General features: G+C 50.1%; 1 long non-coding RNA gene across 1 annotated transcript; it reads right to left on the bottom strand.

The window, feature by feature from the left end:
* Window positions 1-4951: 4951 nt before the first annotated feature.
* Window positions 4952-6428, bottom strand: LOC123727823 (uncharacterized). The gene is made up of 3 exons (XR_006759752.1): window positions 6279-6428; window positions 5349-5439; window positions 4952-5150 (listed from the first exon to the last, which is right to left on the bottom strand). It is a non-coding gene; the product is annotated as an uncharacterized lncRNA (long non-coding RNA).
* Window positions 6429-10164: the final 3736 nt, after the last annotated feature.

The following is a 10164-nucleotide window of genomic DNA, read 5'->3' as shown; positions in this document are numbered from 1 at the left end:
TGTCAGTGTGTCAGTGTTGTCAGTGTGTCAGTGTTGTCAGTGTGTCAGTGTGTCAGTGTTGTCAGTGTGTCAGTGTGTCAGTGTTGTCAGTAGGTCAGTGTGTCAGTGTGTCAGTGTTGTCAGTGTGTCAGTGTTGTCAGTGTGTCAGTGTGTCAGTGTTGTCAGTGTGTCAGTGTTGTCAGTGTGTCAGTGTTGTCAGTGTTGTCAGTGTGTCAGTGTGTCAGTGTGTCAGTGTTGTCAGTGTGTCAGTGTTGTCAGTGTTGTCAGTGTTGTCAGTGTGTCAGTGTTGTCAGTGTGTCAGTGTTGTCAGTGTTGTCAGTGTTGTCAGTGTGTCAGTGTTGTCAGTGTTGTCAGTGTGTCAGTGTGTCAGTGTTGTCAGTGTGTCAGTGTTGTCAGTGTGTCAGTGTGTCAGTGTTGTCAGTGTGTCAGTGTTGTCAGTGTGTCAGTGTGTCAGTGTGTCAGTGTTGTCAGTGTGTCAGTGTTGTCAGTGTGTCAGTGTGTCAGTGTGTCAGTGGGTCAGTGTTGTCAGTGTGTCAGTGTGTCAGTGTTGTCAGTGTGTCAGTGTGTCAGTGTGTCAGTGTTGTCAGTGTGTCAGTGTGTCAGTGTTGTCAGTGTGTCAGTGTTGTCAGTGTGTCAGTGTTGTCAGTGTGTCAGTATATCAGTGTTGTCAGTGTTGTCAGTGTTGTCAGTGTGTCAGTGTGTCAGTGTTGTCAGTGTGTCAGTGTTGTCAGTATATCAGTGTTGTCAGTGTGTCAGTGTTGTCAGTATATCAGTGTTGTCAGTGTTGTCAGTGTTGTCAGTGTTGTCAGTGTGTCAGTGTTGTCTGTGTGATATGTCTATGGCTAAGAACTGTCATTAAACTGTCTGACCACATCACCACACTCAACCATCATCTGGCCGTCCACACACTGCAACCACCAGGCTCATACCACAGGTCCTGGGCCAACAGCCCAGCAGCACACACAAACATCCAGCATATACCAATCTCCCTCTGCAGAGCCTCCCCACTGAGCTGCCTGTCTTTCTCTCGATGCACCCTGCTTCTCATGAGCCTCACTACTAGCTGACATTGGTGGCTGTGGTGGGGATGCAGAATTAGTATGCAGCAGAGCAGACAGGCCTTCTGTTCTAATGGGGAGTCCAGAGCAGAGCAGAGTAGAGCGGAGTAGAGCAGAGTAGAATAGAACAGAGCAAAGCATAGCAGACGGAGCATCAGTCTACCGGGGGATTGAACAGCACCTTCCCTCCTCTCATCCCCTCTCAGCCCCGGCCTGTCCCGAACCTTAATGGGACATCAGACAGACAGACAGAGAGACAGGCAGACAGAGAGACAGACAGACAGAGAGACAGGCAGACAGGCGTCATTGAGCACAGAGCCCAGCCACCCCACCCCCCTCCTCCTCCTCCCCTCCCCTCCAAAAATACACCCTCTTTCACACCACCCTCCAGGGCTATTGAGGGGATCCTAGACACCCTCCACCCCTCAGCCAAACTCTGCATAAATGATGCTGGTGCCTCTGTGCAGTCCTATCAGCACCCCCACGCTGTTTCCCATCCTCCCCTGTCCCCTGTCATTCCCCTCTCCCTCCCCTGCCCGTCATTCCCCTCTCCCTCCCCTGCCCGTCATTCCCCTCTCCCTCCCCTGCCCCATGTCATTCCCCTCTCCCTCCCCTGCCCCCTGTCATTCCCCTCTCCCTCCCCTGCCCCATGTCATTCCCCTCTCCCTCCCCTGCCCCTGTCATTCCCCTCTCCCTCCCCTGCCCCTGTCATTCCCCTCTCCCTCCCCTGCCCCCTGTCATTCCCCACTCCCTCCCCTGCTCCCTGTCATTCCCCTCTCCCTCCCCTGCCCCTGTCATTCCCACTCCCTCCCCTGCTCCCTGTCATTCCTCTCTCCCTCCCCTGCCCCTGTCATTCCTCTCTCCCTCCCCTGCCCCTGTCATTCCCCTCTCCCTCCCCTGCCCCTGTCATTCCCACTCCCTCCCCTGCCCCCTGTCATTCCTCTCTCCCTCCCCTGCCCCTGTCATTCCCCTCTCCCTCCCCTGCCCCTGTCATTCCCACTCCCTCCCCTGCCCCCTGTCATTCCTCTCTCCCTCCCCTGCCCCTGTCATTCCCCTCTCCCTCCCCTGCCCCTGTCATTCCCCTCTCCCTCCCCTGCCCCCTGTCATTCCCCACTCCCTCCCCTGCCCCCTGTCATTCCCCACTCCCTCCCCTGCCCCCTGTCATTCCCCACTCCCTCCCCTGCCCCCTGTCATTCCCCTCTCCCTCCCCTGCCCCCTGTCATTCCTCTCTCCCTCCCCTGCCTCATGTCATTCCCCTCTTCCTCCCCTGCCCCTGTCATTCCCCTCTCCCTCCCCTGCCCCATGTCATTCCCCTCTCCCTCCCCTGCCCCCTGTCATTCCCCACTCCCTCCCCTGCTCCATGTCATTCCCCTCTCCCTCCCCTGCCCCCTGTCATTCCCCTCTCCCTCCCCTGCTCCATGTCATTCCCCTCTCCCTCCCCTGCCCCATGTCATTCCCCTCTCCCTCCCCTGCCCCCTGTCATTCCCCTCTCCCTCCCCTGCTCCATGTCATTCCCCTCTCCCTCCCCTGCCCCCTGTCATTCCCCTCTCCCTCCCCTGCTCCATGTCATTCCCCTCTCCCTCCCCTGCCCCCTGTCATTCCCCTCTCCCTCGCCTGCCCCTGTCATTCCCCTCTCCCTCCCCTGCCCCATACAGACAAGACCAGGCCAAGCCAGACAAGACCAGCCAGGCCAGGCCAGACAGGTTATTGTTGATGTCTGTCTGGTAGGACCTCCTCTCCAGACCCCCACAGATGTTCTGGAGGATGTGTGGTATTAACACAACAGGACTATTTAGGGTTGTGGTCAGCTCAGTTCCCTGTTAGTGCCTTGACCTTTTCCTCCTGATGAGGAGTTTCTTTCTCCTCGGTTGTTATGATGAGAGGGTCACAGGGTCTGGTGAGTCTGTGTAATAATGATGTACTGTATCGTTTGGTCCTCGGCTTTCTTGTTGTTAGAGATCTAACCAGATATGGCGTATGTATATTATCTACATTTTCACAAAGAAATCACATAACTGTCAGAGTTCTTCAATGGTGTTACATCAGATCATGTCTACTAATGGTTAAAAGCCCTTACAGAATCCCCCCATGCAGTCTCATCCCAGAGAAGAATGATAATTAGGTGACAGTCCCAGACTCAGTATCCTCCCTCCCTTCCCATCTCCTCTGCGTTATGCAGCGTAAGCGATCGTGACATCAGTTTATGACCAAGCAGGGACCCATATCTATGACGTGTGTGTGTGTGTTTGTGTCTGGATCCTAATCCCAGAGGTGTTATCAGCCTGGTCCGGGTGATGAGGGTTCCCCTCCCCCTATAGGCTGCAGGTGCTGGGGGTCAGCCGGCGTGCCCAGACAGTCCCTACACTGATCCTTGACCCCTGACTGTCGGCAAGCTCAGAGGTCACCCTAAACACTGATACAGACGACTGATACACACACACACACACACACACACACACACACACACACACACACACACCCACACCCACACACACACGGCAGTAAACAACAACAGCACAGCGTTGCTGGTGAGGGGAGAAGACACACACACACACACAACGTCACACTGCACGTGTGTACATGATCTAAGGGCACCTTTAACCTGTCAATCAACACATGCTGATGTTTTAGATGTTTGGATGTGAACTGGTGTACTGTCCATGGAGAAATGTTCATTATCCTAATCACATTCTTCTGTTGTCTTGTGTCTTTTCAGATGCTGAGGCTACAGTGTTGTCTTGTGTCTTTTCAGATGCTGAGGCTACAGTGTTGTCTTGTGTTTTTTCAGATGCTGAGGCTACAGTGTTGTCTTGTGTCTTTTCAGATGCTGAGGCTACAGTGTTGTCTTGTGTCTTTTCAGATGCTGAGGCTACAGTGTTGTCTTGTGTCTTTTCAGATGCTGAGGCTACAGTGTTGTCTTGTGTTTTTTCAGATGCTGAGGCTACAGTGTTGTCTTGTGTCTTTTCAGATGCTGAGGCTACAGTGTTGTCTTGTGTCTTTTCAGATGCTGAGGCTACAGTGTTGTCTTGTGTTTTTTCAGATGCTGAGGCTACAATGTTGTCTTGTGTTTTTTCAGATGCTGAGGCTACAGTGTTGTCTTGTGTTTTTTCAGATGCTGAGGCTACAATGGCGATGCAGTGAAAGGATCAAGCATCAATGTCCTGACCAGACCTGACCAGACCTGACCAGACCAGCATAATGTCCTGACCAGACCAGACCAGCATAAAGTCCTGACCAGACCTGACCAGACCAGCATAATGTCCTGACCAGACCAGACCAGACCAGCATAATGTCCTGACCAGACCTGACCTGACCAGACCAGCATAATGTCCTGACCAGACCTGACCAGACCAGCATAATGTCCTGACCAGACCTGACCAGACCAGCATAATGTCCTGACCAGACCAGACCAGCATAATGTCCTGACCAGACCAGACCTGACCAGCATAATGTCCTGACCAGACCAGACCAGACCAGCATAATGTCCTGACCAGACCTGACCAGACCAGCATAATGTCCTGACCAGACCAGACCAGCATAATGTCCTGACCAGACCAGACCAGCATAATGTCCTGACCAGACCTGACCAGCATAATGTCCTGACCAGACCTGACCAGCATAATGTCCTGACCAGACCTGACCAGCATAATGTCCTGACCAGACCTGACCAGCATAATGTCCTGACCAGACCAGACCAGACCAGCATAATGTCCTGACCAGACCAGACCAGCATAATGTCCTGACCAGACCAGACCAGACCAGCATAATGTCCTGACCAGACCAGACCAGCATAATGTCCTGACCTGACCTGACCTGACCAGACCTGACCAGACCAGACCAGACCAGCATAATGTCCTGACCAGACCTGACCAGCATAATGTCCTGACCAAACCTGACCAGACCTGACCTGACCTGACCAGACCAGCATAATGTCCTGACCAAACCTGACCAGACCTGTCCTGACCAGACCAGACCAGCATAATGTCCTGACCAGACCTGACCAGCATAATGTCCTTACCAGACCTGACCAGCATAATGTCCTGACCAAACCTGACCAGACCTGACCAGACCAGCATAATGTCCTGACCAGACCTGACCAGCATAATGTCCTGACCAGACCAGACCAGACCTGACCAGACCTGACCAGCATAATGTCCCGACCAGACCAGACCAGACCTGACCAGCATAATGTCCTGACCAGACCTGACCAGACCTGACCAGACCAGACCAGACCAGACCTGACCAGCATAATGTCCTGACCAGACCTGACCAGACCTGACCAGACCAGACCAGACCAGCATAATGTCCTGAACAGACCTGACCAGCATAATGTCCTGACCAGACCTGACCAGCATAATGTCCTGACCAGACCTGACCAGACCTGACCAGCATAATGTCCTGACCTGACCTGACCAGACCTGACCAGACCTGACCAGACCAGACCTGACCAGACCTGACCAGCATAATGTCCTGACCAGACCTGACCAGACCTGACCAGACCTGACCTGACCAGACCTGACCAGCATAATGTCCTGACCTGACCTGACCAGACCTGACCAGACCTGACCAGCATAATGTCCTGACCTGACCTGACCAGACCTGACCAGACCTGACCAGCATAATGTCCTGACCAGACCAGACCTGACCTGACCAGACCTGACCAGCATAATGTCCTGACCAGACCTGACCAGACCAGCATAATGTCCTGACCAGACCTGACCAGACCAGCATAATGACCTGACCAGACCTGACCAGACCTGACCAGCATAATGTCCTGACCAGACCAGACCAGCATAATGTCCTGACCAGACCTGACCAGACCTGACCAGACCTGACCAGACCAGCATAATGTCCTGACCAGACCTGACCAGACCAGACCAGCATAATGTCCTGACCAGACCTGACCAGACCTGACCAGACCAGCATAATGTCCTGACCAGACCTGACCAGACCAGCATAATGTCCTGACCAGACCTGACCAGACCAGCATAATGTCCTGACCTGACCTGACCAGCATAATGTCCTGACCAGACCTGACCAGACCAGCATAATGTCCTGACCAGACCTGACCAGCATAATGTCCTGACCAGACCTGACCAGACCTGACCAGCATAATGTTCTGACCAGACCTGACCAGCATAATGTCCTGACCAGACCTGACCAGACCAGCATAATGTCCTGACCAGCATAATGTCCTGACCAGACCTGACCAGACCAGACCTGACCAGACCTGACCAGACCAGCATAATGCCCTGACCAGACCAGCATAATGTCCTGACCAGACCTGACCAGCATAATGTCCTGACCAGACCTGATCTGACCTGACCAGACCTGACCAGACCAGACCTGACCAGACCAGACCTGACCTGACCAGACCAGACCAGCATAATGTCCTGACCTGACCTGACCAGACCAGCATAATGTCCTGACCAGACCTGACCAGACCAGACCAGCATAATGTCCTGACCAGACCAGACCAGCATAATGTCCTGACCTGACCAGACCAGCATAATATCCTGACCAGACCAGACCAGCATAATGTCCTGGCCAGACCTGACCAGCATAATGTCCTGACCAGACCTGACCAGACCAGACACAGAAATATCTAAAGCCTATCCTCTGTGATTGGAATAAGGGCTAGTAAAAAGACTATCAAAGTCCAGAGGATTTAGTTGTCCAATCTGTTGTTGATCACCTAGTGTTTATTTGTGGACAGGTAAGGAGGAGTCTTAACATGGAAAGGTGAGTTTGTACAAGGTGGAATTTTTATTTTTAATAGTTTTATTAGCTCTAAATGAAATATGTTTTATCCAATTTTATGTGGATATTTGTTGAGGCCCTAAGCGATCATTTGCACTTCTGTAATTTAGGGTAAAGCATTTAAAAGTCATATATTTGATTTGCTCAAGATTTTGTTAGCATTTGCACTGCAGCTTCATACTTGTATCAATATAATGCTCTTATCATTGATTGTAATAACTATTTGTAATGTAAAAATTAAAGGATGCTGCATATTTCATTATCTTGTGGTAAAAAATACAAATAAAATGAACGTATTTGCAAAAATAAAAGCTGCCTCAACTATTTTACTTTATCTTTACATTTGAATGTATCAAGGGACAATACTGAAGTTGATCAATGACCATACAGTGCATTCGGAAAGTATTCAGACCCCTCAACTTTTCTACATTTTGTTACATTACAGCCTTATTCTAGAATTGATTAAATAGTTTCCCCCCCTCATCAATCTGCACATATTACCCCATTATGACAACGCAAAAACAGGTTTTTAGATTTTTTTGCAAAAAAAGGAAAAAAAAGACTGAAATTCAGACCCTTTACTCAGTACTTTGTTGAAACACCTTTGGCAGCAATTACAGCCTCGAGTCTTCTTGGATATGATGCTACAAGCGTGGCACACCTGTATTTTGGGAGTTTCTCCCATTCCTCTCTGCAGATCATCTCAAGCTCTGTCAGGTTGAATGGGGACCGTTGCTACACAGCTATTTCCAGGTTTCTCCAGAGATGTTTGATCGTGTACAAATACGAGCTCTGGCTGGGCCACTCAAGGACATTCAGAGACTTGTCCTGAAGCCACTCCTGCGTCATCTTGGCTGTGTGCTTAGGGTTGTTGTCCTGTTGGAAGGTGAACCTTCGCCCCAGTCGGAGGTCCTGAGCGCTCTGGAGCAGGTTTTCATCAAGGATCTCTCTGTACTTTGCTCCGTTCATCTTTGCCTCGATCCTGACTAGTCTCCCAGTCCCTGCCACTGAAAAACATCCCCACAGCATGATGCTGCCCCCACAATGCGCACACTGCCCCCACCATGCTCACCGTAGGGATGGTGCCAGGTTTATTCCAGACATGACGCTTGGCATTCAGGCCAAAGAGTTCAATCTTGGTTTCATCAGACCAGAGAATCTTGTTTCTCATGGTGTGAGAGTCTTTAGCTGCCTTTTGGCAAACTCCAAGCGGACTGTGTTCTTGGGGACCTTCAATGCTGCAGAAATGTTTTGGAACTCTTCCCCAGATCTGTGCCTCGACACAATCCTGTCTCAGTGCTCTACAGACAATTCCTTCATCCGCATGGCTTTGCCCTGACATGCACTTTCTAATGTGGGACTATCAGAACTCAGGATAAGACCCAGATGCAGACAGCTAGAGTCACAGATGTTTATTGACTCAAACAGGGAGCAGGCAAAAGAGGTCTGTAATCCACGGCAGAGACAATAAGGTACAGAACAGCAGGGAGGCTCGGGGTCAGGACAGGCAGAGGTTCTTAAACGGGTCAAAGTCAGGCAGGTACAGAACAGCAGGCAGGCTCGGGTTCAGGGCAGACAGAACGGTCAGAACAAGGGTAACTAGGGAACAGAACTTGAGCAAGCAGGGAGACAGGAAAACACGTTGATAAGACCTGAGAAGACAAGACGAACTGGCAACAGACAAACAGAGAACACAGGTATAAATACACTGGGGATAATGAGAAAGATTGGCGACACCTGGAGGGGGTGGAGACAAGCACAAAGACAGGTGAAACAGATCAGGGTGTGACAGGGACCTGATATAGATAGGTGTGTGCCTTTACAAATCATGTCCAATCAATTGAATTTACCACAGGTGGACTCCAATCAAGTTGCAGAAACATCACAAGGATGATCAATGGAAACAGGATGCACCTGAGCTCAATTTTGAGTCTCATAGCAAAGGGTGGGAATAAATATGTAAATTAGGTATTTCTATTTAATTAATTTTTTACATTTGCAAAAAGTTCTAAAAATCTGTTTTCGCTTTGTCATTATGGGGTATTGTGTGTAGATTGATGATATCTTTGTTTTATTTAATACATTTTAGAATGAGGCTGTAATGTAACAAAATGTGGAAAAAGTCAAGGGAACTGAATACTTTCTGAAGGCACTGTATATGGCTTACTGTAGGTATACAATTTGAAAATGGGTAACGTCACACACTACCGGTGAAAAGTTTTAGAACACCTCCTCATTCAAGGGATTTTCTTTATTTTTACTATTTTCTACATTGTCGAAAAATAGTGAAGACACCCAAACTATGAAATAACACATATGGAATCATGTAGTAACCAAAAAAGTGTTCAACAAATCAAAATATATTTTATATTTGAGATTCTTCGATGTAGCCACCCTTTGCCTTGATGACAGCTTTGCACACTCTTGGCATTATTTTATTTATTTATTTATTTCACCTTTATTTAACCAGGTAGGCAAGTTGAGAACAAGTTCTCATTTGTAGTTTTGATAGAGTGTAGTTATTCAGATCATCTCAGAGTTACCCTGAAGGACTAGAGAGCACACAGTTAAACCAAGTGGCCAACATTGTTGGTGTCAATTTGTTCCCTGTGTGTGTGTGAGCATAAGGGGTGTTGAAGCAAGCTGCTGGAGCTGAAGAAAGCGCTACACAAACACACACACACACACACACACACACACACACACACACACACACACACACACACACACACACACACACACACACACACACACACACACACACACACACACACACACCGGCCTTGTTTATTGGTTATCACACCTCCTATTGTTTTCTCCCAACAGCCAGTTCATGCAATGCCCCAATGCCCCCAGTGCGCTCCAGTGCTCTGGCTGAAATGGGCTCCCTGTCCCCTGCTTCTGGCCGCCCGCCTGGCCCCTGTCTCCCCCCGACTGGGGATGACCTGAAATTAGAGCCAAGCCGCCATGGCCGAAGGCTGTGACTCAGTCACCAGGAGAGGAGGCCCTAGGCCCTGGCCTGAAAGAAAGAGGGAGATTATCCCATTATGCCCGGCCAGTCAGCAGTGGTGGTATTGACCCGGGCCCACCCAGGGAGAGTCCAGTGAGCCGTGAGATGGCCTGATATACATGCTTACTGAGCTGGACAGATTCCCTCACTCTCACCAGGGATAAACCCAACCTTACAAGGCACTGTCTTAAACACTGCTCTGGAGATTACAGGCGTGACCCCCCTCTCTGGGAGGAAACACACACACACACACACACACACACACACACACACACACACACACACACACACACACACACACACACACACACACACACACACACACACACACAGCAG

This window comes from Salmo salar, chromosome ssa16 (genome assembly GCF_905237065.1).
Source record: "Salmo salar chromosome ssa16, Ssal_v3.1, whole genome shotgun sequence".
Classification (NCBI taxonomy): domain Eukaryota; kingdom Metazoa; phylum Chordata; class Actinopteri; order Salmoniformes; family Salmonidae; genus Salmo; species Salmo salar.
The sequence above is the reverse complement of the archived record's forward strand: the minus strand, read 5'-3'. Positions and strand labels throughout refer to the sequence as shown.